Source organism: Ambystoma mexicanum, chromosome 4p (genome assembly GCF_040938575.1).
Source record: "Ambystoma mexicanum isolate Mex_15411 chromosome 4p, UKY_AmexF1_1, whole genome shotgun sequence".
Taxonomy (NCBI): domain Eukaryota; kingdom Metazoa; phylum Chordata; class Amphibia; order Caudata; family Ambystomatidae; genus Ambystoma; species Ambystoma mexicanum.
The window spans coordinates 351,785,640-351,796,254 of NC_090927.1; positions in this window are offsets into that span (position 1 = coordinate 351,785,640).

Below are 10,615 nucleotides of genomic sequence, written 5' to 3' on the forward strand. Positions count from 1 at the left end.
TAGTGGGACAGCACCAGAACTCTCAGTAGGGCAGATATACATGTGACTAGTATTTAGTAGCTGCACCTCCCTGGGGGGATGCTACCCTTTGTAGTGTAACCGCTCCAGGGCTTTACAGCAGGGCTGCAATACCTTTAATGGAACAGTATGAGCGTTTCTCAGTATTGCTCTCAAATAGTTTCATGGTACAGCACCAGCACTTCTAGCGGTTGTGCTATACTTTGAATCGTACCATACAAGCACTTCTCCACGGCATTGGGGGAGTAGCAGCTGCTATACCTTTGCTGAGAAGCTACCAGAACTTCTCTGCACCATCTTCAGTATGTCCTCCTGCTCTTCTCAGCATGACTACTTACTTTCGTAGAACAGTCCTGATACTGCACAACGAACATTCACTGGTTTTGATGGGACACTACCAACAGTTGGGGGTGTCCTTCAATTTCCCAGTACAGCTACTACCTTTTAATGGGACAGTACCTGCACTTTTCAGTGATATTTCAATGTTGTCATGGATGCCACTGCGGCATGCAGCCAGATGTATTGTGAAACTAAGTAGAGAAGAGATAGGGCCTCATTACGAGGTGGGCGGTAACGGGTTAACGGCGCCAGTAAAGGCGCCAGATCTGTTAACCCCTTACCGCCCTATAATGAGGTCCGCTCGCGGGACCCGCTCTGGACGCCTGGTTTCACCAGATGTCCTTAGCGGGTCCCGCGAGCGGCCCAGCATGCTAATAACGGGCCCGTCATTAACGGGCCCGTTGTTAGCATGCTCCCCATTCCCATTGAGCCCTATTGGGGCTCAAATGTGAATGGTGATGGTCTGGGTCTGGATTCCCTGAATGGGGAAATACCGAGCCCTCCAAGGTCAGAATGGCCCGGTATTTCCCCAATCAGGGAACCCGGACCCGAATTTGGAGGTAGCCATGGTCTTATTAAGGGCATGGCTACCTCCAAACTCGTAATGAGGCCCATAGTCTTATCAACATCAATTGTCTCAGTAGGCACCTGATTAGGGTAAAACCTGTTCATTATTGTTGGCTATCCTGCATCATCATGCCTGCATCAATAGTGTGTCTTGGAGGTATTCCTGATTAGAGGGCAAGGCATTATTTGTGAGATCTCCTGCCTGGTGCTTATCAGTGGGATAGCACTGGCACTTTTCAGTCTCAGTCTCAATGGGACGCTACCAGAAGGCCAGGGCAGCGATATTAGCACTGTTACATCCCTCCACTTCTGCAGAACCAAGGTTCGGATGGTTCCAAGCTCCTCAAAAGGGTCAATAAACACGGGACAGTACTGGCACTTCTCAGAGGGGCCGCTATATTTTAAAGGCAGAGTTCCAGAACTTCCCTGTGCTGCACTATAATATTTTTGCTTGCATGACATGTGCTACCGCAGTGATTGCCTTTTCGTTGTAAATAATGGATCTTAGTAGTGACCACTTAATGTATCAATCTATGAGGGTCTGCAGGTGGAGCTCAGATCTCAGACGCCGGCACTGAAGGTACTGATTAACGGGAATTACTTATCAGATATTCAAATGCTGCTTTAAACACAGTTGCGCCGCATTATACTTCCCTTTCTTCACCTTGTGACCACAATTAAAGGCCATAGTTTATTGTGTACGGTCGGGATCCATGGAAGCCTTTTTTGTTTGTGACGTGGCTGTGGGAGAGGGACGGCTGGAGCTCAAGTTCTCGCGGTTACACTGCAGCACAGTGCAGTGCTGCCCATGCATTGCTGTAGCAATGGAGTATTTTGGCGCTTTCCCTTCAGTATTGGCCTGAAAGAGGAGCCTTGTCCTATAATGCGCACAGTCCCTCCCCCTGACAGAGAGAGCTTCCAGTGAGTGGTTAAAAGTAGCATGCACAAAATAAACACACCGATTGAATCAGCGCTTAATCTGTAAAAAGAATAAGTGCCATGGCCTAAATATTTTCTAGTAAGCGATGCTAGTGCATGGCGCCACCCAGAGTTCCACCACATTAATTTCTGCAGTTATCAGTCTTGCTGGTTGGTGAGGTGTGGGTGGTTGGTTAGAGAGTTATTAAGCATGCAGTCATGCTTTTGACCCATTTGCCCCATTCCACAAAGCTCAATACCTCATACTGACACTGGGTTCAACGGTATCCCATCCAAGCAAACCTTCCGCACCCCCCTATTTCATTCATCTCCTATCAAATGATCAAGAGGATAACTCTGCGAAAACATCTGACTTTACAATCTTTGGCAAACCTATGGGTTAAACTCAGGGATTTTTCAATTTCTTCCAGTCACGGCGTTCCAAATGAGATTCTGACATGATGCCCCTCCTTGGAGATTGATCCGTTTCCAGTTGAGAGACGTACGGCTATAACTCTTCACCCACACTCCATGGTCCTCTCCTTCCTCTCTTCAGTCACTGAGTGAGAAGTACTATTAGTTGCAAGTTCATAAGAACAGCACCTATGGAGGTTCTGAGGTGGCAGGGCAGCGTGTAGCAGAGGTGTTGTGAGGGGAGGGGGGCTAAGGGTGTTATAGCCCCGAGTCTTTTGGTTGTAGCCCCGGATAGAAGCTCATGATCTACAACTAAAAGTGCAGTGGTTCCTCCAGCCAGGTCGCCGATGCGAAGCGTGTGACTGCATTTCCCATTTGTGCCAACAGGCACTGTGCCATTGCCCTTAAAACACAGAGAAAAATGGATGTGTCTTTATCTTAACAGGTTTCTTTGGCTCCTTGAGCTATGTCAGATGTAGATAGTTTTGCCACACGTTTCCACATTCTTGGTTTACCAGTGCCACCCCTTCTGAGAATCTCCTCATTCCCCCAGCTCTGCAACTCTTCATCCCTTGCTCCCATCGGTTATTAGTAATAATAGCCCCTTTTAAACTCAATTGGACTCTTTGCATACACTGAACATTCTTCTGCTCTTTACGATCTGTAGCTGAACATTCTTCATCAACAGGTAAAATGGATGCTCTAACTGATTTTCCATTGAACTGTCCTGAAACCCTGCACAAAGCTAGATGCACTGGACACAGTGTGTCTGCTAACAATATTTCATTCGGGATAAACACCACAGGGATACCAGAAGCATCAGGGATGAGAGAGTAGAATTAGCAAAATCCCACAAATCTCTCTCTCCCAATCCTCCTCATGTGGCTGTACCATACATTGGGCCTCATTCCAAGTTTGCCGGTATCCTGGCATAAAATCTGCTTGCATACCGGCAAATGCACCTATTGTTTCTGCCGCCTGATATCCTGGTAATACCAGGATTAAAGACGGCAGAAATACCTTAAATCCCCATTCCATGGAGTCCTATAAGACTACATGGGGGGGATTTGGCAGTATTTTCTGCACTGGCAATACTGGTACCAAAAATACTGGCTGTTTTATGCTGGTGGGAGCCTGAGTTACCTCCAGCTCTTGGCTGGAGGTAAGTCAGGTTACCCCCACTGGCATACTTGTACTCTACCGGTCCAGTAAAGTGCTGGTATAAGTAAATACCGGCACTTTTTTTACAGGACCGGCAGGGTCATAATGATGCCCAATTATTGGCTGCAAAACCATGTGCATCTACTATTGGGTCCACATTTTCATTATCCTCATTATTCAGGAAATCAACATCAATATTCCTCTTTGACCCCAATAATATGTTCTCAGATTTTATTAGACTGGATACATTTAAACCATTCACATCCACATTGTGTGCCATCCCTGAACATGATGACAAAAGAAACACGAAAAAACATAAAAACAGTAATTCCAATATGCATTATAGAGTCAAAGTTTTCTTTTTCTTCTTTAAAAAATACTCCTGTATTTCTATCCACACCCCCTTTTTCCACTGGAATGAACTGCAAATCCTTAGGCCATACTTAATGTTGAGCCTGCTTCTGCTCCTTTGCCGGTGGAGGGATACCATTATCTCTTTGTATATCACTGATGTGAACCCAGCTCTTGTTGCTCTCCACCTTCACAGCAGTAGGAGTCACGTAAATCACATGGTACAGGCCATGGAAATGCTGCTCATTCCCAAGTCGTACGAAGGATGGGACATAAATCCAGTCTCCAGGGAGTAGTAGTTGCTTGTGCTGATCGTCGGTTTTGTTCCTGGTTCCTCCCGTAGACTGTTGGTGAGAAGACACAACCTGTGAAGATATCATATTGACACTTTTTGTTAAAGCCCTAAGGTACTCCCTAAATTCCGCACCGAGGACCTCTACAGTCTTATGTGCATCTGATGCAGTGTGTGCAGGTGAGAGCGGTGTGTGTAATTTGCGCCCCATCATGATCTTGTGAGGGCTGAGGTGGTCTATTTTCCCTGGCTGATTCCTCAAATAAAATAGCACCAGGGACAGACAAAGCAGCCACCATGATTTCTTTAATTCATTGCACACCTTAGCCAACCAGACTGTAAGAACCCCATTTAGACATTCCATAATTCTGTTGGCCTGTTTGTGGTACACTGAACACACCATGTGCTTGATTCCCATGAGCGAAGTCATTTCTGAGAACAAGGCATTAAAAAAGTGGGTTCCATTGTCGGATTCAAGACCTCACAAATTCCCCACTGTGGAAATACCCCCCACACCAGAAATATTGCTGCTGATTTAGCATCAGGGTGTACGCATGGACCCACCTCAAGCCACCGGGAGAATGGACAAACTATTACTATAAGATACCAGTAATTATTACATTTCATGTGCATGTCAACAAAATGTATGTAGAGCTCTTCCCCTTACTGACCTCATGGTGGTTCCAGGATTGAGTTCCTTACAACCTATACAGTTTCCTACAAATCTACTTACCTGTTCCTGGAGGTTTGGTATAAGCCATTCCTCCTGGTGCTCTGTGGCAATTTGTCATCAAGAAGTATGTGATGGGTAATGTAGTTGCTCTAGAGCCACAAGAAGCAGTTATACATGCATTAATACCTTCCCCGACAGCTCCTGTCTCTACAGCAAATCCGTGGGTGAGAGGTCACATCCTCTCTTTGCCCAAAGCTCCTGTTCTTATTCAGGTGGTTTTCCTTGCATTTCTATGATTCGAAGCACCAGGACTGCAGTATATGGCGCTGGCAACTGTAACTGTTGGGATACGATTTTCATTTTCTGGGAATCTATGAATGGCAAATATGCGGCTTCCTTTGCCACCCTGTCTGCTGCATCATCTCCAGGTGCTATGGAGTTAGTACCATTAGTATGCACAGTGCATTTTACAATGCTTACCTCTGTGGACAGGGTTACTGCTTCGATTAGTCTGGATAGCAGCACAGCATGCTGGACGGGGGTCCCGTCAGATCTCCTAAATACTCTTCTATGCGACTTGAATGTACCATGAAGGTTACATATGCAGAGTCAAAATAAATATTGACCACCTACCCCTCATTTATAGCATCTCTGTGAGTGCCACTAGCTCTGTCACTTGCACAGAGTAATGCGAAGGCAACTATTTCTTCAGTCTGACCTGGTATTCCCCATCCACAAGGCCCACAACGGCTGCACCCATATGCCTCTCACCAGTGTCCTGATTAATTGTCGAGGACCCATCAACAAAAAGTACCTCATCTCCCTCCAAAACATCCTCCTTAACACTCGTCCTCTCTTCCTCTTCTCCCTCATATGTTGCACAATTGTGATCAATGTCATCAGGCTTCACTGGCTCAGCTGCAAATGGCTCAGGTTTGACTAGGTGACACCATATAGGATGTATCAATGCATTTGACAAAATAACCTCATACCCCAAAACTCTTTGAGTTATCAAAGGCGACTTAGACTTTTCTAAGATTGCAAAGACTGCATGCCCCACGTACAATGTCACCGGGCAACCCATAGTAATGGTTGAAGACGTTTGAATTGCAAAAGCTGCTGCCACTAAAGCTTGCTCACAAGGGAACTGTCCCTGCATCACTGGGTGTAGGAGTCAGCTATAGTAGCCTAAAGGTTTATGGCAAAGCGATGTTTGCTGGGTCTGGACCACTGTCCTCACCTGCCCATTCAAGTGAAAAAACAAATAAAATGGTTTCTTGTAATTCGGGGTCGCCAAGACCGGCGCATTGCTGATCACAGCCTTGAGTTCCCAGAAGCAAGTCACTATTTCTTCAGACCATACTATTGCAACCTTCACCTTCTGAAGTTCCTTAGATCCCAGCAGTAAGGTCCTCACATAACTAGAGTAGTCAAAAATCCCTGATCTACAATAGTTACAGAGCCCCAAAAACTGCTGCATTCGTTTCACCATGACTAGCTCAGGCATATTCTGAACTGCAGTTCAGAGAATGGTGGCAGGATTCGGTACCACCGGAAATTCTGCCTCAACAATATTATTGAGGGGGGACGAATCCTGGACCATCCTCCAACTAGAGTCCTTTGTTTTCTTCACAGCATAGATGGCTGCGTTACATGGGGACACAGAAGCTTGTATTATGCCTTGCTTCAACAACGCCATAATTGGCTCATAAATTCTCTCGTCCACTCCTCTAGACATGGGGTACTGCTAAACCAGTGGTAGTATCGCACCAGGTTTACATTTTATCGGCACCGCTCCAACACTCTTTAACAGCCCCACATCATGAAGATTGCTGGTCCATCAATGGTCCGGCACCTTCTCCAAATCCTTCAATATGGCAATGTATTTCTAATGATGAGCACGGTCTATGGTACTTCACTTTGCTATAACGTTATCTGGCAAGGCACCCCAATCTCAAAAACCATCTCTCCTGTGTCTTCTGTGTCTTCGGTGTCTTCAAACAATTGTTAGTCGTACAAGTCCCAAGAAGTGCTTGAAACTCTGAACAATGGAAGAGGGGTATATCACTGTATTACCCTCACACCTCTAAGGCAGGGTTGTCCAACTCCAGGCCTTGAGGGCCCTATCCATGTCAGAGTTTCATGATACCCCTCATTCATATTCATGAGATAAATTTGCATACAATAATTCTAAATGTATGCACGCTTTTCCTCATGAATATTAATGTGGGATAGCATGAAAACCCTTCAGACTTCTGGCCCTCGAGGTCTGGAGTTGGGCAACCCTGCTCTAAGGCAACTACATAATTATGATGCAACGGATATCCCAGAAGATGGGGTTACTGAAGTAGAAATCCAAATAGGGTGACACAGGCTCACCCATCCAGTGATAGTCATGGCTCCTCAGAGTACTCTGGTTTTGCTGGTATAAGATAAGCTTTTAGAAACATGAGACTAATTGCAAATCGTAGATGAAAAATATGTCTTACACCCAATTTAATATTTGCCTGGGTGTAATCGGAACAAATTAAGATAAATAGGAAAATAATTAGCTCTGCGAATACACATTGCACAGGAACATTTAAGGTCTTGAATTATTCCTTCTGATCAACAAATTATAATGATCTTTATTTTATGAACTTTGGATTTTCACATCCAGATTTACTTGACATAAAAGAAAGGCCTCAAAAGTGAGTTTACCCTCCCTTCAAGATATTGAGGCTGATGGGAGCCACACCTCATCACAAGATGAGTGGAGGAGCCAAAGATGATAAAATAGCCTATATGCAGTATAGATTTATTAATATTGTGAAATTCATATTGAAGAATATATCTGGATATAACTGGAGATGGAGATGGCTGGGGAGCTGAGCCCAATTGGAAACTGGGTTACTGGCAGGCTGGAGAGGAAAGCCCTTTGATGGACAGATGATTAACCCACATTGGAAACTCGGTTCTAGACAGCCAGCTGAAAATGACCTTGCTGAGGTGGTAACTCTAAATTGAGGGTCCCAGCTGATTCTCCAAAAATGTGAAACCACAATTAAAATGTAAGTATAGAAACCCCAATATAACTCCAAATTGCGGATAGTATTGTCTATTGTACATCCAGTATACAAGTGGGAATCAAGGGAAATACTATTGTGACAAATGTACAGGTGCATTGTTAAATATGGTGCCCTATGTCTCCCATTTAAATTGAGCACCACGTGAAAATAATTTCCTTAAAACCCAATGCATTTCTATATTTAGAGGCTCGATTTAATACTGACAGTATTTTGGTGCAATGTAGATGCAGAAGTGTTTTTATATAACTAAGCACCATTAAATGTAATCCTTGGCTCATGTCAGTATAGAATCACACAGGCCTTAGTATTGTCATGACATACTATTGCCTAATGAGATATAATGCAAATGTGTGGCTGGTGGCAGTCAACAGAAAATCCAGAGAAAAGCATACATGTGTTGGACACCTGCAATCCCTTATCCTGAAATGCACAGTCAGACCTATGTGTAACGTGAAAGGGCAAGGGTGATTTCACATGGTACTTTTTACTGGAGAATATTGCATCTCAAGCCAAAAACATGTAGAACTGAAGAAAAATAAATAGAAGCTGATGGAAAGCTGCACACACACATATAGATCGAAAGATGTACACTGTGATGAACCTGAAGGTAAGATCACTAACTTCTCAGTGAAAGTCTCTTGCCAGGTGGCCATGGAAGGGCTGACGCTATCTGACACCAACCCTGGGGGTGGCTATACATGAGAGGAGAGACCAACCCCAGTGTCAGGCTCCAAGCTTCCAGGCGCAGGAGTAGTATGAACCAACCACCCCCGCTGCGGTTTTGGCGCCTGCAAGTCTAGGCTTACACAGGCCTCCGTAACCCCAACAGGGAAAGAGGGTTAGGGAAACATTGATTGGATAGGTACAGGTGCTGAGGATAGCCGGATAGAGGATTAGGAAAAAATTATGGATGGGTTGGGAGGAGTATAGGAGAAAACAAAGCATCATAACATCCTGCATACCCATACACCCACATGCACACATGCATACAATATTTGCTTTCCTAGACAAGCATAAAACACTGGCTAACACTGAGCACTTTGTTGCTCATGCAGGATATGCTTTCTAGAGTGAGCGTTCATGCAACGTGGATTGCCTAAGCCTTTTGCATGCAGGCTGTCATGCAACATGCTGCCGCATGTGCCTTTAAAACATGCATGTTTGCATTCCTGGCTGCACATGGCTTTCAGTGTGCGGTTTATCTCTGAAACGCACGTGGCTTTCAGCATGCGGTTGTAAGCCACACGTGGCTTTCAGTATGCAGTTTGTTTATGAGCCGCACATGGCTTTTGACATGCGGTTGTAAGCCACACATGGCTATGGGCATGCAACTATGTAGGCGGGCCGCCCGTGGCTTTCGGATACAATATGGTTAACTGCTTGCTCTTGGCTGCAGCTGTATGTCATACAGGCCACGCAAGGCTTCTGTTCATGCAGCGCAGTATTGAAACTGTCCAAATGAGCGTTTGGCTGGTGCGTCTCATGCGGGGAGGGGCTGAGCTCAAACAATGATTGCGCGCAAGACTTAGCTTTTCCAGGTGCAGGGGGACTTCTGAACTCAGGCTATGCCACCTGCGCGTGTTCCCCTGTGTTCATTTTCCCCCTTTAGAGCCAGCGCTACTTATCTTAGTGGAGCGAGGTGCCAGAATGGAGATTCCTTGGGGCATGGCCCCTCGCGATGATCCCTGTGCCTGGAGCTCCTCCGGATGCGACTATTCGCGTTGAAGTTTAGAGCACAAGCCCCGTGCTTGGCTTTTCGCGCATGCGCGCAAGCGTGCCACTCCGATCGTGGCTTTCAGAATGTAGTTCCCAGCCCCAGGGCTGCTGGGAAATGTAGTTTGAAGAGCCTTTTTCCTGTAATGAGGGCAAATTAGCCTTTTGCAGGGTTTCAACTTCTTCCTTTGTTTTTGTTTTGTGTCACTCTTTTGTTTAGGAACCTTCCAGTGTGCCCCTTCACTTAAAACACACACATTCAGGCTGTGAACCCTGACAATACTCCCCCCCGCATGGAAGGGCCTGGGTTTCTCTGGGTGATTGGCGTGAAAAGCCTTGAGTAATCTACGGGGAATAGACATTGTTCACCGGTTCCCAAGACCGGTCTTTCGGACCGTTTCCCACCCAGTCATTAAGGTAATAGATCTGACCATCCCTACGCTGCTGAGAATTTAGGATAGCTTGCACCTCGTATTCTGGGTACCCTTGCGCTAATATAGGTGGGGGTTTAACATTGCAGATAGAAGGTTGTGCTGGTTTTAGTAGAGATACATGAAATGTGGCATGGATTTTCATTTGCTTAGGAAGTGCTAATCTGACTGCCACTGGGTTTATCACATCAGTTACTGTAAACGGACCTAGGTATCATGGCTGTAGCTTGCAAGGACCTTGCATTCGTATGTTTTGGGTGGACAACCAAACCCGATCCCCTTGTTTGCACAATGGACTGTCTCAACTCTTTTTATCAGCGTATATTTTGTATGACTTCTTGGCGGAATCTAAATTGGTTTGAATGTCTTTCCAGCGTTGTTGTGGGTGAGCATGTTGCCCTACCAATGTGGGTATATCTGCTTGCGGGATGACTGGTGTCATTGGCAAAACCCGTGGGTGTTAACCAAATACACCAAAAAACGCCATATGCTTCATGGAGCTGTGCACTGCATTATTGTATGTCATCTCGGCCAGCCCAACATATTGAACCCACAGAGTCTCTGCATTAGAGTTGTAACCAGTGCTTTAAGTGGGGTAAGAAACTGAGGGGGGGCCCTCATTTGGGGGCGTGGCCTAAGACGTGATGGGCATGGCCTAATTGGTGGGCGG